Genomic DNA, 25,635 nt, shown 5'->3' with positions numbered 1-25,635 from the left:
TCACTTGATCTCCCAACCCCCGAGAGCCAGAAAGGGAATCTCCCCCCTCCTTCCATTGTAACCTTCATTCATTCATCCACTCATCCCTTTATTCAACTCCTTTATTCAGCAAGTATTTATGAAGCATCTACTACACAGCAGACACTCTTCTAGGTGCTGGGGACATAACAGCATCCCTGTCCTCAAAGAGCTCACGTTCTAGCGAGGGCAGCAAACAGTAAACTGAGAAGGTGTGATTTATTACATGGGGATGATGTCTCGGAGACCACTGCAGGGCAGGGGAGGTGGGAGAGGAAAGGGGCAGTTCTAAATGCAGGCGCTGACGGGATTGGGGCAGACCTTGCCCTGGGCCAGGCTGGTTGCTTCAACACAGCTGTCCTTGCCCAGAGCCATCCTGCCCCCGCCTCACCCAGTTCTTCCGTGATGTGTGGGGAAAATCTGTGGTTGTCACAACTGGGAGGGAGGGCCCCTGGAATCAAATGGGTGAGGCCAGGGATGCTGCTAAACCCCACACAGTGCCCAGGAGGGGCCCTCAGCAGAGGATGACCCGCCCCGAATAACCCCAGTGCCACGGGGGAGACCCTGCACTAATATTATTCAGACCCGCTGGTGCCCCGATTCCTGCACAGGCAGGGACTCTAACCGGCTCACCTCTGTATCCCGAGGTGACCTAGAGTGGGGCAGCCACGAGGGCTGAGATGAGTATCGGGGGTGAAATGACAAACCTCTGCACCCACTCTCCCCTCCGCACCCCAGGGGCGATGGTCTCTATCTCCTCCCCGTGCAGGTAGCTTTTCCCTGAGCCATTTCTTCTTGTCAAGGTCCCTGTCGCAGGTTGGGTTCCCCGAAGATGACGTTGAGAGCAAGGATTGGAGTGCAGGTGGTTGATGTGAGGCGTGCAGGAACAGATACAGCTGCCATAGGGTCCCACAATTCCACTCCCGGGCATAGATCCGGAGAAAACTCTAATTCAAAACTATACATACACCCCTGGCATTTCCCTGGTGGTCCAGTGGTTAAGAATCCATGCTTCCAGTGCAGGGGGCGTGGGTTCCATCTCTGGTCAGGGAACTAAGATCTCACATGCCGTGTGACAATAAAAGAAGAAAGAAAAAAGAAAGAAAGAAAGAGAGAAAGAGAGAAAGAGAGAGAAAGAAAGAAAGAAAGAAAGAGAAAGAGAGAGAGAGAAAGAAAGAAAGAAAGGAAGAAGGAAAGAAGAAAGAAAGAAAGATACATGCACCCCAACGTTCATTGCAGCACTATTTACAGTAGCCAAGACATGGAAGCTACCTAAATGTCCACTGATGGATGAATGGATAAAGAAGATGTGGTACATATATACAATGGAATCTTATTCAGCCATAAAAAGAATGAAATAATGCTATTTGCAGCAACGTGGATGGACCTAGAGATTATCATACTAAGTGAAGTAAGTCAGAAGAGAAAGACAAATATCATATGATCTCACTTATATGTGAAATCTAAAATACGACACAAATGAACGCGTCTACAAAACAAAAACAGACTCACAGACATAGAGAACAGACTTGTGGTTGCCAAGGGGGAGAAACAGTGAGGGAGGGTTGGATTGGGAGTTTGGGGTTAGCAGATGCAAACTATTAAATATAGGATGGATAAACTACAACGTCCTACTGTCTAGCACAGGGAACTATATTCAGTATCCTGTGATAAGCCATAACGGAAAAGAAAAAAGTTTTATTTATAGGTTCCATCCCTAACTGAGCTGGCCCATCCCCTCCCATGTTTCTAAGTGCAGCCCGAGGCTGCAGACTTCCCACCGTGGTCTTCAGCTCCAGAGCAAGCCACCTGCGAACCACCCACATCTTCCCAGGGGCTGGCAACTCTCCTTTGCTACTGATTCCAAGACACATCCAAATAGCAAAAATGTGACCATGAAAAGAAACTCAGGCATGTTCAAATCAGGGAAATAACATTCTTAGCTCTGTTCAGTACTCGCTTAATTTTACAAGAGCTTAGAGTTACAAAAAAGTTGCAAAGATCTGTACAGAGTGTACAGAGTGCCGTGGACCCTGACCCAGTACCCCTATTTCCAACTCATTAGTACCTTAGTGTGACATGTTTATCCAACTAAGGAACCAAGATGGATACATTGTTATTAACTAAAGTCCACACTTTATTAGAATTTCCCTAGTGTTCCCCTAACATCCTTTTTCTGTCCCAGTCTCCTCTGGGCTGTGACATTTCTCAGACGTCACTGGGTTTTGATACCTTGAAAGTTTTGAGGAGGACTGGTCAGGTGTTTTGTCCCTCAATTTGTTAGTCTGTTTGTTTTCTGATGTTTTCTTATGGTTGGTCTGGAGTTATGGGGTTTGGGGCGGAAGACCCAAACAGAGATAAAAATGCCATTCTCCTCAGGTCACATCAAGGATACACACCATCAACGGGACTTATGACAAACGATTTTACCCTTGATCACCTGGCCATTATCGTCTTTTTTTTCTTGCTGCGTTGGGTCTTCGTTGCGTGTGGGCTTCTGTAGTTGTGGCACGGGGGCTCAGTAGTTCTGGCTCCCAGGATCTAGAGTGCAGGCTCAGTAGTTGTGGCCCACGGGCTTAGTTGATCTGCGGCACCTGGGATCTTCCCGGACCAGGGCTTGAACCTGTGTCCCCTGCATTGGCAGGCGGATTCTTTTCTTTTCTTTTTTTCTTTTGCAACCAAAACTTTAATCCCAAGGATTCTCACAAAACATATTACAAATGACAGCATGAAAAAAAAAATTGCACAGTAACTCAAAGTTCAGCTCTACAATATACTCTTAATCTGGCAGGACATTGGTATCTTGATAATCTCAAATTTCCAAAAAATATTACAAAGAGCTATGTATTCATGTACAGCAATCACAGAGGGGACGTATGACCTAACTCAAAGGTAAACTAACTTCCTTGAAACTGCTTAGATTTTAAACTCCCTGGACAATCTCTTGTCCGGTGTGAAGACTAGTGGAATTTTTAAACCTCTAATCTAGGGTAAGGGTGCGGCTTTCATTTTTACCTGCTGGCTTGGGTTCACAGCACCTTTTAAAGACTGCTTGCTTAACTACAGCTGCATACCATATCCCAGCTACAGAAAGTCTTTTCAACGTTTGCCAGTGTTGTTTCCATAATAGTAAACATCACACTTTAGGTGGGAAGGAGTTAGAGTTTTATTATCAGTCTAGGCAAGACCAAAAATTCAAAGCAAGTTCAATTTTGCTTAAGGGAACATTGTAAGGTAACAATTCTTCATATTACATGCCTCCCAGGACCCATTTCAAACCATAGAGAATGACACCTTTATGTGTCACTGTCCCAAGAGACAAACAAATGTGAACAACTAAAACATTTAAAAAGTGCACCAAGCTTCGGAAGTCTCAAACAAAACTTGAATTTTCTGTACATACTCCTGCCAAATGAAGTTATTGCCTGTACACCACTCCTCTTGCAAAGTGGTCTTCTATTTCCTTTCATCTGACCTAGATCGGCTAGGAGACCTAGAGAAAGATCAGGACGGCTTGTGATTTCTCTCTTGGGACAGGGATCTCTCTCTTCTCCTATATCTAGAAAGGGACCTGCTCTGGCTGACGGAGAAGGCTCTCCATCTTGGAGATGTGTGGGAGGTGGAGGACTCCTCCTCCCATAATCATCTCGAGGGCGACGACCCCAAGAAGGAGGCGGTCACGATTTCGACTTCTCTTTTCCCCATTCGACAGGTCCACTCTTACTCGGCAGCCACATAGTGTTCTCCCATCTAGTTCTCGGACAGCATCGGCTGCATCTCGGGGATCTTCACATTCAACGAGAGCGAAGCCGGGAGGGATTTTAGCACCCCACACACTTCAGAGTGGTCCATAATAGCCTAAAGCTCGTTCCAATTCAGCCTTGTTACCACTGTTTCCAAGATTCCCTACACAAACTTTACAGTCCAACGGACAGGAATCACGTTGCAAGACCCTCGTGGCTCCTGGGTTTCACGGGCCACAGGGTGGTCCCGGGCCTCTAGAATCTGGTAGCTGAATCTGCTCGCACAAGCTGTCCTGTGGGGATGCGTTTTCCCCTATGTGTCCAGCCCGGGGCCCTGCTCTCTTGGCCCGGCCTCCCAGGTGAGAGGGTGAACCCCAGCTCCCTGGAGCAGACACTCAGAGCTCTGGTGACCGGACTCACGGCTGACGGGGCTGGAGCGGCGGCTGGACACGTGTGGCCAGCCTGGTGGTGTTTGGCCCCGTCTGCAGTTCCAGTTCCAGCTGAGAAAGAGCCTCCCTGTGTTACTTTCTCCTGGTTGTGTAAGGATCCCCGGTGTCATTTGACAGAAATGTAGACGGTGTGTTCTTTCTCTCTTTTCTCCCTGCTTCCTCTCCTCCCTCTCTCCCTCCCTCTCTCCCTGTACCTCTTTCCCTGTTCCGCTCTCCCTCTACCTCTTTCCCACTCCCTCTCTCTCTCTCCCTCTGTCTCTTCCTCTCTCCCTCTCCCTCCCTCTCCCTCTCTTTCCTCTCCCTATCTCCCTCTCTCCTCTCTCCCTCTTCCCTCTTCCTCTCCCTCTTCCCTCTGCCTCTTTCCTCTGCCTCTTTCCTCTCCCTCTTCCCTCTCCTCTTTCCCTCTCCTTCTCTCCCTCCCCCTCTCTCCCTCTCCCTCTCTCCCCCCTCTCTCTCCCTCTTCCTCTCTCCCTCTCCCCTGTCTCTGCCTCTCCCTCCGTCTCTCCCTCTGGGAGGGAGTGAGGGAGATGGAGAGATGGAGGGAGCGGGAGAGTTGGAGGGAGAGGGAGAGGGAGAGGGAGAAGAGGGAGGAGAGGGAGGAGAGGGAGGGAGGAGACGTCTCTCCCTCCCTCCCTCCCTCTGCCTCCCTCCCTCTCCTCCCTTTCCCTCTCCCTCCGTCTCTCCGTCTCCCTCACTCCCTCTCAGAGAGGGAGAGACGGAGGGAGAGGCAAAGACAAGGGAGAGGGGGAGAGGGAGAGAGGGAGGGGGAGAGAGAGGGGGGAGAGAGGGAGAGCTCTCTTCCTCCCTCCCTCTCCCTCTCTCCTCCTTCTCTCCCTCTCTCCCTCACCCTCTCTCCCTCTCCCTCCCTCCATCACTTTCCCTCCTTCTCCCTCTCCCTCTCTCCCTCCCAGAGAGGGAGAGACAGAGGGAGAGGGAGAGGGGGGAGACAGGGACACGGAGAGGGAGGGAGGGAGGGAGGGAGACAGAGAGGGAAGCAGGCACCCTCTCGCCTTCTCCCTCTCCCTACCTCCTTCTCCGACTCCCCCTCTCCTCTCCCTCTGTCTCTCCCTCTCCCTCCCTCCCTCTAGGAGAGGGAGAGGGAGAGGAAGGGAGGGAGAGAGAGACAGGGAGGGGAAGGGAGACGGAGAGGGAGAGACGTCTCGCCCTCCTTCCCTCTCCCTCCCTCGCCCTTTCCCTTCCTCTCTCCCTCTCCCTCCCTCTGTCTCACCCTCTCCCTCCCTCTGTCTCTCCCTCTCCCTCACTCCCTCCCAGAGAGGGAGAGATGGAGGGAGAGGGAGAGACGAGGGAGAGGGGGAGAGGGAGAGAGGGAGGGGGGAGAGAGGGAGAGGGAAGAGGGAGAGTGGGAGAGAGGGAGAGAAGGAGGAGAGAGGGAAAGGGAGGAAGAGACCTCTCTCTTTCTCCCTCTCTCCGTCTCCCCCTCTCTCTCCCTCTCCCTCTCGCCCTCTTCCCTCTCTCCCTCTTCCCTCTGCCTCTTTCCTCTGCCTCTTTCCTCTCCCTCTTCCCTCTCCTCTTTCCCTCTCCTTCTCTCCCTCCCCTCTCCCTCTGGGAGGGAGTGAGGGAGATGGAGAGATGGAGGGAGCGGGAGAGTTAGAGGGAGAGGGAGAGGGAGAGGGAGAAGAGGGAGGAAAGGGAGGGAGGAAACGTCTCCCTCCCTCCCTCCCTCTCCTCCCTCTCCCTCTGTCTCTCCATCTCCCTCACTCCCTCCCAGAGAGGGAGAGATGGAGGGAGAGGGAGAGACGAGGGAGAGGGGGAGAGGGAGAGAGGGAGGGGGGAGAGAGGGAGAGGGAAGAGGGAGAGTGGGAGAGAGGGAGAGAAGGAGGAGAGAGGGAAAGGGAGGAAGAGACCTCTCTCTCTCTCCCTCTCTCCATCTCTCCCTCTCTCCCCCTCTCTCTCCCTCTCCCTCTCTCCCTCTCCCTTGTCTCTGCCTCTTCGTCTCTCTGTCTCTGGGAGGGAGTGAGGGAGATGGAGAGACAGAGGGAGAGGGAGGAGAGGGAGCGAGGAAGAGGGAGAGAGGGAGGGAGAGATGGAGAGAGGGAGGGAGAGAGGGATAGAGGGAGGGAGGGAGAGATGTCTTTGTCTTTCCCTCCCTCCCTCTATACCTCTCTCCCTCTCCCCCCTCCCTCTCCTGCTCCCTGTCCCTCTCCCTCCCTCTATCCCTCTCTCCCTCTCCCCCCTCCCTCTCCTGCTCCCTGTCCCTCTCCCTCCACCTCCTTCCCTCTCTGGAGAGGGAAGGAGGTGGAGGGAGAGGGAGAGGGAGAGGGAGCACGAGAGGGAGAGAGGGAGAGGGCAAAAGGTATAGGAAGAACGGAACAGGGAAACAGGGACAGGGAAAGGGGGACAGGGAGAGAGGGAGAGGGAAAGAGGGAAAGGGAGAGCAGAGCAGGGAAACAGGGACAGGGAAAGAGGGAGGCAGAGAGGGAGATGGAAACGGGGAAAGGGAGGGGGGACGGATAGAGGAAGAGGGAGAGAGGGACAGGGAAAGAGAGACAGGGATGGAGGGAGGGAGAGAGGGACAGGACAGGGCAAGAGGGACAGGGAGAGAGAGAGGGAGAGAGGGAGGGAGAGAGGCAGAGGGAGAGATGGAGGGAGAGTGAGAGGCAGGGAGGTAGAGGGAGGGAGGGAGGGAGGGAGACAGAGAGGGAGACAGAGAGGGAGACAGGGAGAAGGGCTGATGGGGGCTCCCTCCCCCTCCCATCCTCTGCCCACTGCTTTCTCTTTTTTCTGCTTCAACAAACACCAGGCGCCTTTCAGATCAGCCCTGAAGTCAACGTTGATGCTTGGGACGGCCTGACCTCCCCGCTACCTTCCAGCCCAGGACCACAGCTGGGAGATGAAGTCTGCGGGGCCCTGGGGGCGGTGGCGGCGGCGGAGGTGGTGGAGGCAGGCACCTCCTCTGACGCCCAATCTCTCCTCCTTTACGAGGCAGCCGCCAGCTCCCCTCCCTGACTCCCCAAGATTTGGGGCCATTTTAATATGTGTCGATAATGCCATGAGCTACTATTTAACTTTTCCACGAGGACCCATCTCCCGAAATGCAGTGGTTTTCAGGCTTGGCTGCACTAGAGAACCCCCAGGGAAAGGAGAGACGTCTGTACCTCCCTCTCTCTCCCTCTCCCTCCGTATCTCCTTCTGGCTCTCTCCCTCTCCTTCTGGGGTGATGCCCGATGAGCTCAGATTCGCAGATGTTCCCCCCATCCCCTCTCTGTGCCTTGCGTGGGGCCTGGGCCTTCTCACTGTGGCCCGGGAACAGCCTCGATATTCAGACATCGGTTCCTGCAAGGACACTTGTGTTTGGTCCATACCGCATGTGGCTGCAGTCTGCGCTTCTCCCGTTTAGCATCTTCAGTAGATGGGGGCTGTGCATGAGCCCTTCATCTTCCCCGCAGACACCACTGGTGCTTGCTTGGCCTCGCGGGTGATGTCCACGGGGGACAGACCTGTGTCCCCACCTTCTTGGGCTGCAGACAGGCCACGTTGGTCCTGTGGTGACTGGGGGCTCCCAGGAGAACCCCACCGCAGACCCAGAGAGGTGGCCCCAGAGAAGGTGGCGTACGCCTGGGGCCAGGCCTCACCAGCCAACCACGGGGCACCTGCAGCAACAGGTCTCTCGCCGTCCAGGGGCTGGGTGTTCGGGCGCCGTGGGGATGAGCTGCTGTCTGCACGGCAGCCAAGTTTGTATTGTTGAGCCCGGGGAGGCCCCTGGGTGGCTCCTGGAGAGCCTGGTCATATTTCTTCCTGCCCTTGGCCTTAGAGCTCATCATGGTTCACGCCGTTTCTGGTTCCAAAAGGACCTGTGTTCATAAAGACCACATGTTAGGACAGCACCAAAGTGTCTAGAAATCCAGGCCAGGAGGAGGAGGGAGGGGGTTTGGCTGTGCCCGCCAGTGGCCTGAGAGCCCTCCCACCCACAGAGACCTGGCCCGGGGCCTGTGGGGAGGGCGTGGCCCACGGTCCCCAGCGCTGGCTGTCTCTGGGTTCCAGGAGAACTGCGCGATCCTCGGGGAGCTGGTAAGGCTGCAGGCTCAGAAGTCCCGCCTGCTGGGATTCAGCACGCGTGCCGACTCTGTGCTGGAGATGAACATGGCCAAGACCAGCCAGGTGGTGGCCACTTTCCTAGGTAACCCCGCCTTCCCGAGTCCCAGTGGGGACGGGGGTCAGGTGGACCTTGACTGGACGTGGTGCTGCCTGAGACCCCACTGTGTCAGCCCTTGGGGGTCGCCTTCCCCAACCCTTCATTCTGCCTCGAGGGGCGTGGGGTGGGGGGCGGCTGGGCGGCTGCCACAGGGACATAGCTGAGCCTCTCCCCTCCGCCCGCAGATGAGCTGGCCCAGAAGCTGAAGCCCCTCGGGGAGCAGGAGCGGCCGTGATCCTGGAGCTAAAGAAGGCTGAGTGCCAGAGGCGGGGCCTGCACTTTGACGGGCCCATCAACGTCTAGGACCTGCGCTACTACATGAACCAGGGGGAGGAGACGCGCTACCACGTGGACCAGTACCTGCTCAATGAGTCCTTCCCCATGCAGGTGGTCACGCGCGGGCGGCTGGGCATCTCCCAGGAGCTGCTGGGGCTGACCTTCGACCTGGAGGAAGGCACCAACATGCGTCACGAAGATGAAGATGTGAGGCTCTACACGGTCCGGGACGCGGCCTCGGGCAAGGTCATCCATCAGCAAGTTCTACCTGGACCTCTACCCTCGGTGCATGCGTGGGGGAACCTGTCGGCCGTGGGCCGGGGCTCCTCTGTGGTAGCGGGGCCTCACCCGCATCCCTCCCCAGGGAAGGGAAGTCCGGGCACATGGCCTGCTTTGGCCTGCAGCCGGGCTGCCTGCAGCAGGACGGGAGGCGCCAGATTGCCATCGCGGCCATGGTGGCCAACTTCACCAAGCCTACGCCCAACCCGCCCTCCCTGTTGCAGCATGATGAGCTGGAGACCTACTTCCATGAGTTCTGGCAAGCGATGCACCAGCTCCGCTCCCAGGAGGGGGCGGGCGAGGGGCTGAAGGCAGGGGGCGGGGAGGGCCCGGGCTCTCCCGTGGTCCTCAGGCAGGCCCTCACCACGGGATTCTTCCACTGATGTCACCCCGCACGAGGAGACACTCTCGGTGTCAGTTTCCATCATCAAACCCCACGCACTGGGCGCGTAAACGACGGAAGTGGATGTCCTCGAGACTCTGGAGGCTGGAAGTCCCAGATCAAGGAGTCAGGACTGGTTCCCTGCATGTTAAATACAGGTATTCAAAAGTTGCCTTTAAAAAAGACAAAATAGAAGAAAGGAACGTTGCATGCAAGGCTGGTGACAGGCAGTGATGAGAACCAGAGGTTAGGCTCTGGGGCCAGGAGCACCACGCCCTGTGAGGTCCTAGGGCTGCTGCAAGTCTCGGTGGAGGCTCAGCAAGTCCCAGTGACTTCCCAATGGGGGGGTCCCCAGCTGAGCGTCTGGGCCCAGGACCCAGTGCTCGTTCAGTCTTCCTGCAGTCAGCCCTTCATCCTGAGAGCGATGCTCTCACAGACTGCAACCGGAGCGCGTGGGGACACTTTACTGAGCTGTGCAGCCGTCACTACTGCCCTGTTCTGGAACATTTCCCTCACCCCAAAAAGGTCCCTCACGCCCTTAGTTATCAGTCCCTCCCCTCCCCTGTCCCTGACAACCAGGAACCCACTCTGACTCTGTGGATCTACCTGTTCTGGACGTTTCCCCTCAGTGGGGTCACACCCTGTGTGTCCTTCTGTGTCTGACTTCTCTCGCTGAGCACCGTGTTCTCACGGTGCATCCACGTGGCAGCGAGTGGCAGGGCTTCACACCTTTGCGTGGTCGAGGGCCGGAAAAAAGACAAACGAAAAGAAGGGCACGTTGCCTGCGACTCTGGTGACAGCCGGGGATGAGAACCAGAGGGTAGGCTCTGGGGCCGGGAGCGCCGCGCCCTGTGAAGCCCTGGCGCTGCTGCCAGTCTCGGCGGGGCACGAGCAGCGCCGTCCCCCAGGAGCTGCTGGACAAGCTCATCAAGTCCCGGCTGGCCAACCCCCGTGCGGCCGGGCCGAGGGAAAGGAAAGGGGCTCCCGGACCGCCCGGCTGGAAAGCGCGGCCTGGACACAGTGCCAGCGCCCCCGTCTCCTTCCTCCCGCCCTCCAGGCCTCTTCAACCTGCGCCAGATCGTCCTGGCCAAGGTGGACCAGGCCCTGCACACGCAGACGCCCTCGGACCCGGCCTAGGACAATGCCCGCCTCTGCCAGGAGATCCTCGGGGTCCCAGCCACGCCAGGTAGCCAAGTGCACGCCGGGCCCACCTTAGCGGTCGGTTGGCGGCTACTGCCCAGGTCAAGAGGATCCTCTGGTGGTGTGTGAAGGGGGACCGACTGACGGGCTCTGGTCGAGGCCCGCTGACCTCTGGCCTCTTCCTGCCTGGGTTCCTGGGCTGGTCCCTCCAGCTGTGGCCCGCGGAGTCCGAGGGTGGGCTGGGCGTATCTGCACGTGCTTTCTGGAGAGCCTGGAAGAGGCAGGAGAGGGCTTCATACCCCGGACGGAACGCGTCGACGAGGTTTGCCCGTGCGTGTCGGTGCGGAGACGCAGTTCACTCCCTCGTGAGCGCTTTAACCCGCGCTCTCCCCGTGCTGGAGGGCGAGCCCTGACTGATCCCTCGGAGCCTCGGGCAGCTGTCCCTGTAAGAGGCTTAGGGGTGAACCCTCGTGAGCTTCAGCAGAAAGTCGGCAAAGATTGATTTGTGTCCCTCCACTGAGTTGCCCGCAAGGTCCCCGTTTTCTAGAAGTGTTGGGCCAATACTCCCTCTAGTGGCAGGGGACTCAGACAGGGCTGCTTTGAGGCCCCAAGCTCTGGGCTCTGGGGATGGGGCACGGAGCGGCCAGGGGCCCGGGCAGGAGCCTCTCCGCGTGTGTCCCAGGGACCCACCTGCCTGCGACCTTCGGCCACCTGGCAGGAAGCTACGACGCCCAGTCCTATGGCTACCTGTGCAGCGAGGTGTACTCCACGGACACGGTCCACACACTCGTTTCAAGCAGGAGGGCGTCCTGAGTGGCAAGGTGAGAGGCCGGCCTGCCGTGCAGACCAACACGGAGGTCCTTGGCCTGGGCCTAGATGCTTGTGCCGCCCGCCTGGGCCTGCCAGGCTCTGAGGGCCCTGCCCAGAACCCCCTGCTCCCCTGCCCTTTGTTGAGTCACAGCAGAGGTGGCCACACCCACACCCTCCGTGAAGGGGGTGCTCCACCCTCCTGCAGCCCCGCCCCCTCTCCTCAGGTTGCCATGGACTACAGAAGCTGCATTCTGAGGCCAGGGGGCTCCGAGGATGCCAAGGGCATGGTGAAGCTCTTCCTGGGTTGTGACCCCATGCAGGACGCCTTCCTCCTGAGCAAAGGGCTGCAGGTTGAGGGCTGCAAGCCGCCGGCCTGCTGACGGCACGGGGTTTTGCCCCCCCAGGCGGGCCGGGTGCCTTAGCGCCCCGTCGGGGCGGGGGAGGGGCCGTGTGTCCTCCCAGCCCCCGAGTCCCCGGCGGCCGGCCTAGGCCAAAAGTCTCCACCTGGAAGTGTCTGGAAAGCCTGGCATCAAGGCTCCCCCTTGTTGCACTAATGCAATCCCTTCCTGGGGAGCTTTCCTGGTAACAAAACGGTTCTTTGAAAATGCAGCCATTAATAAAAAAGACTCTACTCCTGGTCTCTGCCTGCCGTCCCTTCCACCACAGGAGTGGCATGGGGGCCGTCACACTGGGGGGAGTTCTGACCTTGGTCGGGGATCAGCCCTGGGGCCGTGGTGACGCGTCTGGGTCACTGGGAGACGGCTGAGCTGTGGGGTGAGTTCAGACGGGGATGGTGCCCCGCACCCCGACCGGGCAGGCTCTCCAGTGAGGGGGTGTCAGTTTCCTGCCGGCCTCTCGCCCGTCACTGTTTGGCATCTCGGGGGCTGTGACTGGCTGGAGCTGGTTCTGGCGGTGGGCACAGCTGCGGGAAGCCCGGCTGTGGCTGTCCCTGTCCCCGTGTCCTGTCCCCCTGCTCACGGCCGGCCGGCTGGCTCCCTCTGGTCATCGGCAGCTGCTGAAGTCTGGACCACAGCAAGGGGCCGCCTTCCTGGGTCCTAGCAATTCTTCCCAAAGGCCTTAGGGATGTGTTTTGGTGGCAGTAGGAATTCAGAGAGGGTGCTGCACCACTGGAGCGGTAGGGTGGCTCTGGACCGTCCCGTGTGTCCTTCCCTGGCCTTTGAGCTCCTTGGGAGCCCTGCCTCCACAAAGGACGCCAGGCAGCGGAACGAGGGCGCGGGCGGCGCCCCGACCTTCTCCCCGTGGCCCAGGCGGGCAGGCCGTGCCACGCTCTGTCCTCCCCTCAGCCTGCCCGCCCGTTCTGTTGTTATTCTACCGAAGAGGACACAGACATTCAGAGAGGCTAGGGTCCATGCCTGAGGTCTCATATCCAGTAAGTGTCAGAGCCGGGGTTTGAACCCAGACAGCCTGTCCCGGAGACCGCGCCCTAACCTCTACACAAACCACCTCCTGGTTCCCTTTATTAGCACAAGACTCATTTCCCTGACAAGCCCAGACCCCATAAGGGCAACCCTGCCTCCCCCACGTGACCAGCCCTTGCCAACTACTCACCCCAGTGGCAGAGGGACGAGCCACACAGGGGACCCGCCCATCTTGGCCATGGGGACACAGACACCCACTCACACCCAGAAGGACCTCCTCTTTACCTTAGGCCACACGCCCATGCCGAAGGAGCTGCTGTCTGCCAGCTGGTGCAGGTACAGTTCTGTCCTGGAAACAGAGAAGGGACCAGAAGTAAGGGAGGACCCACCCACACCAGTGGCCTGGCAGGGCAGGTGGGCATCATGGCACGGGGCTCCACAGAGTGCCCCAGGTGGCCCCGGGGTCTGCCTCAGGCCCTGGCCCTGCCTCCCGAATATTCCTCACTTGCTGCCCTCAATGGGCCCTTCTTAAGTGAAGGCCTTCCAGAAGCTTCCTTACTCCTCAGTTACCCTGCTCTGAAAACTGGGAGTTTCCTCCCTAATCTGCCCTCTCTCCAAAGGGTAAGGTGCCCCTCTGGCCTTAGCCAGGAGGCTCAGGACAGGTTGGGCCTGCCCTTCAGACGGGGGTGGAAGGCAGGAGACAAATGATGGGGGACGCAGAGGCAAATTGAAAATTATCACCCCTCGCCTGGGGTGAGCACTCCCTGGAGCTTCACTAGATAGAACCTTACTCATTCGTTCAACAGATGAGGAAACCAAGGCTCAGAGACAGGGAGCCACATGTCCAAGAATTCCCAGGAGTCAGCGAGGGGCAGAGATGACTCCCTGGGCCACCTCCCCCAGAAGGCCCTCCCAGATGAGTCTTGTGGCTTCTCTGCTGTTCCACCTGGTGCCTCCTCGCCCTGAGCTACCTCAGGTGCACCCAAGGCTCTCACAGAGTTTAGGAGCTTCTGGAAGATTTGCGGTCTGCTGTTCCTTGCCCACCTCCCACGCTGCTGTCAGAACCTGTACCAAAATGTCACCGTCACAGCAGACACCCACCACCACCCCCCAGCGTGTATAAAGAGCCATATGTGAATTATCTCACTTAATCCTGTAAGGTCAGCAGTCAAGGTACTATTTCCACTTTACAGAGGAAGAAACGGAGGTTCAGAGCAGGTGACACCTGGCCAGGTTCACCCAGCCCAGGAGCAGTACCAGGCAGCAAGAATCAGAGGCCAGATTCCTAACCACTGGGCTCCACTGCCTCTCACCTCTGGGCAGAGGCAGGGCTGGGGCCCTGGAGAGCGGAGGCCCTTTGTCTCACTGCCCTCGGCTGTCCCTGCTCAGCCCAGTCGCTCACCTGAGAGCCAGGTCCAATCCGGATAGCATCTGGGAGAAAACCTCGAAATTGCCTTCCCCTTCCAGCTGCCGGGCCACGTGGCTCTTCTCCAACAGCATCGTCTGCCAGGGGAGAGGACAGGCGCCGGTCAGCACGAGGCCCCGCTAGGCTGCCCGCACACCCCCACCAACCCCCAGGCCCACTCTTCGAGGCAGCACCTCAGGCCCCAACTTGGCTGGACGCCTCCAAATCAAAACGTGCCAGGCCTTTGTCTCACTGATTCAGCGTCCACGCAGGCAATCAACGAATGCAACGGGCTCATTCCGATGAAGGAATCCAAGGGTACTAACAATTAACCCAGAGCCGCCCTCCAACACACTCTTATGCAACCGAAGCCCTTAATAACTTGACCCACATGGTGATGCACGGTAGACTTTCAGGGCCGGGACAGAAAGGGATTTATCGTGCACCAGCGAGTCTGGGTATTCTCCTAGCTCCGCATACAAACAACCCTTCTAATAACCTAATCCTGTTTTCTGTTCAAACAGAATGTTGGCGGGGGCGGGGCGGGGGGGGGAAGGGGAGGAGCCAGGTGATTTCAGAGAGAGGAACAAACAGGCCATGTGCCTGTCACACACGGGCTGCCGCAGAAGGCCAGCGAGCGCCTGTTTAATTTCAGCTTACGCTTTTAAGACCCAGCTAATGAGCGGCTGAATTATGTATCTACTCATGAATATTTCATCCCTGTGATACTCCGAGGCACAGACGAGCTGGCCTGCTCCGGGAGGAGATGTCTGGGCACTGAGTGAGGTGGGGAGGAGCTGGCCTTGGCCTGGGGAGCGATGACCATTTAGACACATTCCAGGGTCCCAGCTGGAGGCGTGGGCCCTGCTGAGTGGGGCTGAGGCTACTGCAGCCCCAAAGAGCCCCCTCTCCCTCCCACCCAGAGGCCTCACCTGGAGCTGGGCGGCCGTGACTCGGCCTGTGGCGTTCAAGTCCAGTGACATCACCATGGAGCACCGGGTGGCACGGCGGCTGTGGCCGGTGAACATGGAGCCAAAGGCCCGGAGGACAGTGAAGGTGGCTCGAATCTTCTCCACTGGTGGGGCACAGACAGGGCATCACCCGTGGCCCGGGTGCTGCCACCCCCACCTCTCACAGGACCCCATTCTGGCCCCAGGCCCCAGCAGGGGCCCCTCCACTCCCCCAACTCAGCTCTAAGCCACACCTCTTCCGCTGCTGGGCTGGCCCTGTGCTGCAAGCAGGGGCGCGGGGTGAGCAAGAGTGAGCCCAGAAGGGGAGATACACACACCTAGGATTGGTACGATCTGAGTGACAAGGGCTGCCCTAGGGCCTCCTGGGCCTGGTGGAGTCTAGGAGGAGGGCAGAGCATTAACATTCTTGGACCTGCTGTCGGGGAACGCCCATCACAGCCAGCTCAAAAAGCCCAGCAGTCCCAAGCTTTTTAACATAACTATTTAACAAGCACCCACTATGTGCTAGGCACCTGGATACAGCCTAGCCTGACTCCCACTCCCCCAACACACACTTTCAGCAGATCTACATTCTGGGAGGGCCTCTCCTTGCTGTATCCCCAGCTCCTCACAGGGCTCTAACCTGGGCCAGGTGCAGAACAGGTGATCAATAAAGCATTGGAATAAGCCCAGTGGAGAAGCAGGATAGTACAATGGTTAAACAAGCTTGAATATGGCCTCTCCCCGTTGTTAGTCACCTGATTTGGAGCGAATAAATTAACCTCCCTGTGCCTCAGATACCCCATCTATAAGATGGGGGTAATAATAGTACTTACTTACCTCATGTGGTTGCCACAAAGACTAAAAGATTTAATAATGTAAAGTGCTCAGAACATGCTCCAAATGTGGTGGTGTTAGTATTGTTTGTTATTATTAGAAAAGCAATACTGCCTGGGCCATATATTCTCAGCAGGGGGAATACTGCCCCCAAGAGGGCAGAAACTGATTCTTGAGGATGGGGGCAGTTTTCCTTTCTTATGTATAGAATAGAGCACAGATACATACACACACACACACACACACACACGTCTGTGTGTGTCTGTATATATATACACACATACACACACACTGCATAAACAAATATATGGTGAATCTATGGCATTAACTTTTCATGGTGGGAGACGATTAGGAGAAAGAACAACTAAAAAGGCTCCTCAGAGGGGCAACAATACATTGAGGACACTGGCCCAGGGGTAACAGCTCTGGAGCCAAACTGTCTGTGTTTGAATCTCGGTGCTAGGATGTATGAGCTGTGTGGCCTTGGGCAAGCTGGTTAACCTCCCTGCGTTTTAATGGCCTCATCTATAAAATTCAAATAATAATAATGTCTACCTTATAGGGATGTTTTAAATAATAAATAAGTTAACCTGCTTGGAATAGAGCCTGGCGCGTAAGTCCTCAGCAAGCATTTACCACGATCCCCATCAATATTGTAATTATTATCACCAACTGACACTATTTTTTATTGAAGTATAGTTGATTTACAATGTTGAAACTCTTTCTTTAATGCCCAGCTCAAACATCATTTCCTCAAGGAAGCCCCCCGGCCCCTTCTCTGTGCTCCCTCCGCCTCTCCCCTCCCCAGCTCGGCCAGCAAGCGGTGCAGAGCATTGGAGTCTGGCACAGATGTGCAGCTGAGTCTCCCTTCCGGCTGTCAGTGCCTCCTTGTCTTTGTTTTTACTTATCGGGTCCTCTGCACGGTCCAGTGGGCTGTGCGCTGCACAAGGACACCACACCTAAGGGCACAGCATTTATATCAGATAGCCATAGGCCTGTATACTTATTAGGATGATGGCCCAGAACGTGGTGGTCAAGTGTTTGGTTCTAACAATGTCAATGCGTGACGACGGTTCCACATGTGGCAGTGAGTGTCTTAGGCAAGGAGTACCTGTTTCTAATTCACACAAAAGTACCCAACAGACTAGGGGTGGCCCTGCCCAGAAGCCAGCACAGGGTCTGCACACAGGTGCTCAGTGAACGCTAGCTGAGCAGATATAAGAAAGAGCCGCCCAGCACCCCCTCTGACTCTCCCTTCCCTTCCCCCACGCCACCGCCCCCACCACGTCCCAGCTGCACGTCACCTGGAGACCACTGTACCTGAGACCCTGCCATCCACACTGCCTGCCATCCCCACCAGGTGCTCCAGGACCTGCTCGCAGCAGGTGGTCTTGCCAGCACCGCTCTGGCCCAGGGCCACGATGCTCTGGTCCCTCTGCTGGCTCAGCAGAGCCCAGTACGCCCGCTGGGCCAGGGAGCCAACGTGGGCGGGTAGGCCATCCCAGCAGCTCCTGGGCACCTGCAGGAAGAGCGCCGGCATCAGCCTTCCCACCCGGCCGGGGCCCAGGGAGCACTCCACAATGCTCCAACCCGGCCTCAGGCCCAGATCCACGTCCATGCCTCCCATCCTACTCCAGCCTTGTCAGAGACGTCGTGCATTTTTCTGGGGAGAGCCCAGCCTGGAGATCTAGTCCTGCCACTGGCTCGCTGTGAGTCCTTGGGCAGCCTTGGACCCTGCTCTGAGCCTGGCCTCTTCTTCAGCCAATGAGAGGCTTGAACTAAAGCTGCATTAGCTCATGGGGCTCATCTCACTTGCTACACAAAGGACTGGATCGTACCTGTCTGAAATGAAGCAGGTGGATAAAATGGCTCAATTGATGAGTGACGTCTGCCATGGAAACAGAATGGGGCATGGGGGAATTGGCGGTACGTGTGCTATGTATTTGCTATAACAGATTTAGATACCGGAAGCCCCTTTGACTTCATTCATTCATCCATCCATACATTCATTCACTCAGTAAAAAAAAAAAAAATTCATTGAGTGTCTACTACATAGCAGGCACTAACCCAGGCACTGGGGGCACAACACTACTCAAGGCGAATAAAGGAAATCTCTGCCAACCGTGAGGAGATATCATTATACACCTATTAAGATGGCTAAAAAACCGGTTTTTAATTTTTTTTGACACACTACCAAGTTCTGGTTAAGATGCAGAGCAAGTGGAATTCTCCCACAATGCTACACAATACAGCCACTCTGGAGAACAGCTTGGCAGCCTCTTTTACAGTGATACGTACACTCGTCATACAACTGAGCAACCCCACTCCTAGGTATTTACCCAAGAGAAATGGACATTTGTGTTCACCAAAAAACCCTCTGTCACTGGTTATATTGAGTAGGTATTCAAAATCATCAACAACCTAGAAACAACCCAAATGTCCCTCAACTAAAGAACTAAGATAACCAACCACCCTGGTTTTAGCACTGAAAGTCCCATGTCCCAGAAAAACCATTCCCTCCCACGGAAACCAGGACAACTGGTCCCCCTCCGAACAGATAAACAAAGCTGTGCAATAAAATACAATAGAATAAAAGAACTAACGGCTCACAGCTGCAACAATATGGGTGAATCTCAAATGCGCTGTGCATTGTGATAAGTGGAAGAAGCCGATTCCAAAGGTTACACGCAGTACAATCCCATTTATATGACTTTTCAGAAAAGGCACAACTAGGGAAAAGGGACAAAAGAACAGATTAGTGGCTGCCCAGGGCGGGACATGGGGGAGGGGATGACCACAAGGGTATGGAGAACTTTTGGGGGTGATGGGAACTGTCCTGTAATTGACGGCAGAGACAGTTTCACAACTATACGTGTTTGTCAAAAACTTACAGAAGTGAACACTAAAAAGGGTGACATTAACTGTATGTAAATTATACCTTAATAAACCTGACTTAAGACAAAAAAAGCCCTGCCTGTAGAGCTTGCTTTCCTTTGGGAGAAGACAGATGATAAAAAACCAACTAATTAAATTATACTCAACGGGAGTCATTTGAAAGCCATGAGCTTGGATGAGATCACCAAGGAAGTGGGCGTTTAAAGAGGGAGACAGAAGAGGTGTAGGGATGGGGCACCCAGACTTGGAGAGATCAGGGACCAGCAAAGGAGGCTGAGAGGGAGGGCCAGCGGGACAGAAGGAAAACCAGGAGAGCGGAATTCCTGAGCTGCGGAAGGGAGTGATGGCAGGAGGAGGGAAGGACCAGCCCCTGAAGTGCTGCTGAGGGTCAAGTCAGAGGAGGCCGGAGAATTGTCCACTGGGCTTGGCAGCATGGAGGTCACTGTGACCTTGACAAATGTCTGCTTAGCGTGGTTTTCAGGGAGAACGGAAGAGGGCGGTGGAGGTAGTGAGGGCAGTAGAAAGGCACCAAAGGGAGCAGGGAAACGGGCCTGGCTGGAGGAGGACCTTGGAAGCCCAGGATGCTAAGCGGGTGACAAGTGGGCTAGCATCCACCCTCCCAGTGGCTTGGCAGGACCAGGGGCACAAACTCCGGTGTGGCGGCCCTCCCCCTCCCCGAACCCCCAGCCTGGGGCTAAGGAGCACCCCCAGTGCACTGTTGGCCTTTCCTACCCCGAGGCCCCCAGGAACAGCAATGAGTCCCCATCCTGACACAAATCAAAAGGCTCACAGACCTACTAGAGAATGGACCTGAGGATATGGGGAGGGGGAAGGGTAAGATGTGACAAAGTGAGACAGTGGCATGGACATATATACACTATCAAACGTCAAACAGAGAGCTAGTGGGAAGCAGCCGCAGAGCACAGGGAGATCAGCTTGGTGCTTTGTGACCACCTAGAGGGGTGGGATAGGGAGGGTGGGAGGGAGGGAGATGCAAGAGGGAAGAGATATGGGAACATACGTATATGTATAACTGATTCACTTTGTTACACAGCAGAAACTAACACACCATTGTAAAGCAAGTATACTCCAATAAAGATGTTAAAATAAATAAATAAATAAAAAAGGCTCAGCAGGACCCCAAACCTGGCAAAGTAGGACAAGCCGCCACACTGGCTGGACACAGCCTAAGGGAACGCAGCGGGCAGGGGGTCCTGAGGTCCGAGCCTCGGAGCCACCTGCCGCTTTGGAAACATAAAGTTCAAGGGCCAGGCTATCCCAATCGTCAGCCTTCTCAGGCCTGCAGGGGAACAGGGAGGATTCTGCAGACCCAGGCCCCACAGTCACACACAGGTACCCCCTGCATGCTTGCACACGGGCATGCTCAAGGGCACACGCACCCAACAGCTGCAGAGGCCTCTGCACACAGGTGTGCCCATCTACACCCCACGCAGTCACAGCACACTCACCCCAAAAGAGGCCTGCACCCCCAGGCACGCACCCAGCTCCCAGCCACCCGGCAAGCCCAGACCCCCAGTGAGAGAGGCCCCCAGCCCTGCCTGGAGCCCTCCTAGCCCATCTTCAAGGAGGCCTCAGTCCCAGCCTCACCGCAGGTCTCTGCTCCCACCTGGTGGCCATTTGAGGAACCAGAGGGGACTCAGCCAAAGACAGAAGGAAGCTGTGGGTGTGGGAGGCAGCGTGACTTGAGGGGGACCCACGCCCACCGCAGGGTTACAGGGGCTTAGGGGGATCACGGGACTCAAGTTCCTCCTACCAGGTTGGGTCCCAATCCCCGCACTTTTAGGCTCTTTGACCCAGGCCGTGTAGCAGACGCCGCAATCGAGGACAGTCACGGTCGAGAGAACTGGGCTTGCGGAGAGACCTGTGACAAACACCCCTCCCAGGGGCCCCTAAGGAACCAGAGCAGGCTCTCGGGGCCTTGGGCTGCAGTAACAGAAGCACAGCCTGCCTGGCAACGGAGGGGAGAGTGCAGCGTCGCCCTTCCAGGCTAATGAGAACCTACTGTATAGCACAGGGAACTCTACTCAATGCTCTGTGGTGACCTAAATGGGAAGGAAATCCAAAAAAGAGGGGATATATGTATATGTATAGCTGATTCACTTTGCTGTACAGCAGAACTACGCTCAAATAAAATTAATTTTTAAAAAAGGTGCCTTTTGTTATGTTAATGAGGTGACTTTTGGAAAGCCAAATATATATGAGATGACCAAATATATATATATATATATATAATATTTTTTTTCCTTTCTAGATTACCAGTTTATTATAAAAAGATCTAACTCAGGAACAGCCATATGGAAGAGACGCACAGGGCAAGGTATGGGGAAAGGGGTGCAAAGCTTCCATGCTGTCCCACCTGGCACCTCCCTGGGTACACCAATCCAGAAGCTCTCCAAACTCCATTCTTTTTTTTTTTTTTTTTTTAATAATTTTGAAGAACTTTTTTTTAAAATTATTTATTTATTTATTTATTTTAGTTGTGTTGGGTCTTCGTTTCTGTGCAAGGGCTTTCTCTAGTTGTGGCAAGCGGGGGCCACTCTTCATCGCGATGCGCGGGTCTCTCACCATCGCGGCCTCTCTTGTTGCGGAGCACAGGCTCCAGACGCGCAGGCTCAGCAGTTGTGGCTCACGGGCCCACTTGCTCCGTGTCATGTGGGATCTTCCCAGACCAGGGCTCGAGCCCGCGTCCCCTGCATTGGCAGGCAGACTCTCAACCACTGCGCCACCAGGGAAGCCCCAAACTCCATTCTTTTAATTTCACTGAAGCTTCGTTATGTAGACAGGATTAACTGATTCAACCTCAAGCCCCTCTCCCCTTCAAGGGGGTGGGGGGGAGGGTGGAAGAGACTGAAAGTTCCAATCCTCTAATTCTGGTTGGTTCCCCTGGCAACCAGCCCCTTCCTTAGGGGCTTTCCAAAAGTCACCTCATTAACACAAACTCAGGTGTGGTTGAAAGGGTTTTGTTATGAATATCAAAAGACACTCCTATCTGGAAATTCCACGGGGTTTAGAAGTTTTGTGCCAGGAATGAGGGACAAAGACCAAATATATATTTTATTATACCTACTGCCTAATACTAAATCTTACTGCTAATAAGGTAAGTACAATTAAAACGATAGTGAAATACCATTTTCACCTATCAAATTGGCCACATGGAAAAGTCTGATATTACTCTGTGTTGGTGAGGATACTGGGGAACAGGCAATCTCATACACTGCTAGTGCAAGTATGAAGGGCAGCATCTGCTGAAATTTTCAATGCATATTTCCTTTAATCCAGCAAGTCCACTTTTGTGGGCAATTCAGAACCCTCTCTAGAATAAGGGTCAGCAAATTTTTTTTTTCCAAAAAGGGCGAAAATGTAAATATTTTAAGGTTTGGGCCACGTGGGAGATGGCCAAATATATATTTTTGGTCTGAATGACCAAATATGTATTTTTCTTCATAAATCACAATATTGCACCCAGCTCAATAAAAATCTCCAAATGCTTTGCACATCAGCTGGCTTTGACAAGTCTTCACCTCTCCCCCCACCCCCTTCCTCTCTCCCTAAATCATGCTCTGAGTGTTTCTTGAAGAAATAGAAAAATCTTGGCTCCTCCAGCACATTGCCTCTCCACTCTCCATATTTGTGGTTGCCTCACTGACCCAGGTTGGCCACACGTCCCTTGCCAGCCACCTTACAGCCTGGTGAGATCCTGGACCTCCCAGATGGGCCTCCTGGCCTAGGGATGACCAGTAATATTTCTCTCAAATGCTAGCATCTACTGATCTGTAGTTGGGGACTGCCTGGAGTGTTGTATTGAGAAGGATCCTGAGCTATGGCTGAACTAGCAAGAAAGTGTGTGGTGATTGACTAGCAATGTCTGCCATGGGCGCAGGAATGGTTCGGAGTGGTGCCTGTGCCAAGTATTTGCCATTTCCAGCCTGGGGCTTCCCCTGCCACAGTGAGGCAAGAGGCTGGTCAGTCTTTTGCTGGGAGGCTCCCCTGACTGCTCCATCACAGGGCTGTCTTTCTACCCCTGCTCCCTTGCTACCTGGAGTTTTGCTGTCTAATACGGCAGCCACTAGCCACATGGGGCTATTTCAATTTAAATGAATTAAAATTAAATTAAAACCTCAGGGGCTTCCCTGGTGGCACAGTGGTTAAGAATCCGCCTGTCAATGCAGGGGACACGGGTTTAAGCCCTGGTCCGGGAAGATCCCACATGCCTCGGAGCAACTAAGCCCGTGCACTACAACTACTGAGCCTGCGCTCTAGAGCCGGTGAGCCACAACTACTGAAGCCCACGCACCACAACTACTGAAGCCCGCGTGCTACAGCCCGTGCTCTGCAACAAGAGAAGCTACCACAGTGAGAAGCCCTCACACCACAACGAAGAGCAGCCCCCGCTCGCCGCAACTAGAGAAAACCCGTGCACAGCAACGAAGACTCAACGCAGCCAAAAATAAATAAATAAATAAATAAATAATTTTAAAAACACACACGTAAGATGATTTTTTTTAAAAAAGATCTGTATGTAGAACACTGAGCACCTAAGGGCTCGATTATGGGCTGTTATCATTCAAACGGGACTGATACAGAACTTTTCAAAGCTTCTGCTTCTGAGGTTTACACGTGCTGCTATGCCTAAGCCGGAAACTGATCATCACCATCTTTACATCACTTTGTGAAGTCATAACAATGGTGTTATGCATCTAGGGTTTTACAGGCAGTCCCAATTTCACATATTTAACACATTCTCCTGCCAAGAACCAAATACTTTATTTCAAAAATAAAATTACACTTCAGAACATAATATGGTAACCAGAGCCGAACCTAAGCTCCCACAATAACAACCAGAAAACTGGACAAAGTATATGAAGTAACTGTTTTCAGACACAGAAGGGGCTAGAGTCCCTGAAAGAAGGGAAGCAAGCTAGGAGGACCCCAGGCTGCGTCAGCTCTTCGCCTGGAGGCACTTTCTGAAATGTGGTGCTGGGAGGGGGACCCAAGCAGACCATGGTGGTCCTGCCGAGGCAAAGGCACCAGGAGTTCACGGAAGACGAGGTGCCTGGAAACACCAGAAAAATAAATGAAATGAAGAGCTATATAGCTATTATAAGCCAGTGGTGATGACAACTTACTAGGATATACTCAATCCAAAAGAAGACTGGAGAAGAAAAAAGCAACAAGGAAACAAATAATACATACGAGATTTAAATCCAACTAAACTGGTAATTATTCAAGTGTAAATGGTCTAAATAGTCTAATTACAAGGCAGAGGTCAGAGAACAGACATACCATGCAAACACTAATATCAAGAAAGCTCGAGTGATTATAACAATATTAGACAAAGTAGACGTCAGAACAAATATATTATTACCAGGACAGACTTCTCATCATGATAAAAGTGGTAGATTCATCAAGATGACATAACAATCATAATGTGTGTGTACTGGGAATTCCCTGGCGGTAAGTGGTTAGGGGTCCATGCTTCCACTGCAGGGGGCACAGGTTCAATCTCTGGTCGGGGGACTAAGATCCCGCAAGCTGCATGGTACGACCAAAAAACAAAAAAATACCGTGTGTACCTATCACAGGAGATGCAACAATGCCTCTCCTAGGCACTTACCAAAGAGAAATGACAGCATTTGTTCACAACAAGACTTGATGAAAAATATCCATAGCAGCTTTACTCATAATTTCCCTGAACTGGAAACAACCCGATGTCCATGAAAAGTGAAGTGTGTTAATAAGTCCATACATTGGAATATTATTCAGCAATAAAAGAAACAAAAACCCCAACACAAGCAACATGATAATGAACCTCAAGGAAGAACATGGTGCTGAGGCAAAGGGGCCAGACCCAAAAGAGTGCATAGGATTTGATTCTATTGATAGGATGTTCTAGAAAAGGCAAATATAATCTATTGTGACTGGAAGCAGAAGCAGATCAGTGTTTGCCTGGGGCTGGGTGGGATGAGCTATTTAGAAACGGGCCCAGAGTGTACTTTTTAAAGTGATGGAAATGGTCCATATATGGATCGTGGTAACAGGTACGCGGGTGCACACTTTTGTCAAAACTCAAACTCTATACTTAAATTGGATGTATTTTATTGTGAGTGTTTTATACCTCAATAAAATTGCTTTTTAAAAGAACAAAAGCATACAGCATATTTATCAGTAAACAAAGAAAAATTAAGTAACAACTGGATCCTTAGACATGTGGTATCTCACGAGAAGGAAATCAGGCATATTCTGAAAGAGATAAGCTAAAAAGTAACACTAGAAGAAAAGGGCCCAAATCAATGTTCCCAATAAGCTATCCTATTTCAAGTTCTCTTCCATCACCAATTCTGAACCCACTTCTTGGTTTAAAAGTAGAAGCCACAAAACAAACCTAATTTCAATCTTCTGAAATAGTCATAGATTATATGGTAAGCAAATGAATTCTGAAAGAGCAAACTTTGAAGACAATGAATTAAAAAATAAAATCAAAGCAGTGAAATATTTCCAGTAAGGAAAAAAAAAAAAGATTTCTTTGGAGAGTAAGTGCCTCTTACAAGGGAAGAAAGAATATGTGCTTCTTGAAGAAGCTGTCCTAGTTGCTCTCACTGTGTTCTACTGTTATAAACAGTCTCTTTGAGGGACTAAAGCAATTCTCTCTGCCCCCACCTCCATCCACACTTTGCTGGGATTTCTCTTGGAAACCACCAAATCACAAGAATCTTCTCTGTTCATCAGCGAGCAGAGTTGGGACAAAGCTCTGAACTCTAAGGCTGACCTAAAAGCATCACGCAGAACACAGAGCGGGTGTGACAATACTCTTCAGCAGACGGCCCACTGTGCAAAGCAAGCAAGTCACCTTAATTCCGAGATGCATGAACACAGTCATCGCCCTACACCCTCAGGCTCT

At 53.7% G+C, this 25,635-nt stretch overlaps 1 pseudogene across 1 annotated transcript; it reads left to right on the top strand.

The window, feature by feature from the left end:
• Positions 1 to 8,206: 8,206 nt before the first annotated feature.
• LOC309617046 (thimet oligopeptidase-like) lies at positions 8,207 to 11,630 on the top strand (annotated as a pseudogene). The gene is made up of 7 exons: positions 8,207 to 8,348; positions 8,549 to 8,924; positions 9,004 to 9,199; positions 10,200 to 10,251; positions 10,358 to 10,486; positions 11,123 to 11,261; positions 11,475 to 11,630. The product of its transcript is annotated as a thimet oligopeptidase-like (transcript).
• The last annotated feature ends 14,005 nt before the right edge of the window (positions 11,631 to 25,635 follow it).

The sequence above is a fragment of the Balaenoptera borealis genome (assembly GCF_965194805.1).
Source record: "Balaenoptera borealis genome assembly, chromosome: 1".
In the NCBI taxonomy this organism is placed as follows: Eukaryota; Metazoa; Chordata; class Mammalia; order Artiodactyla; family Balaenopteridae; genus Balaenoptera; species Balaenoptera borealis.
Note: the sequence above shows the minus strand (reverse complement) of the source record. Positions and strands in the feature narration are given on the sequence as shown.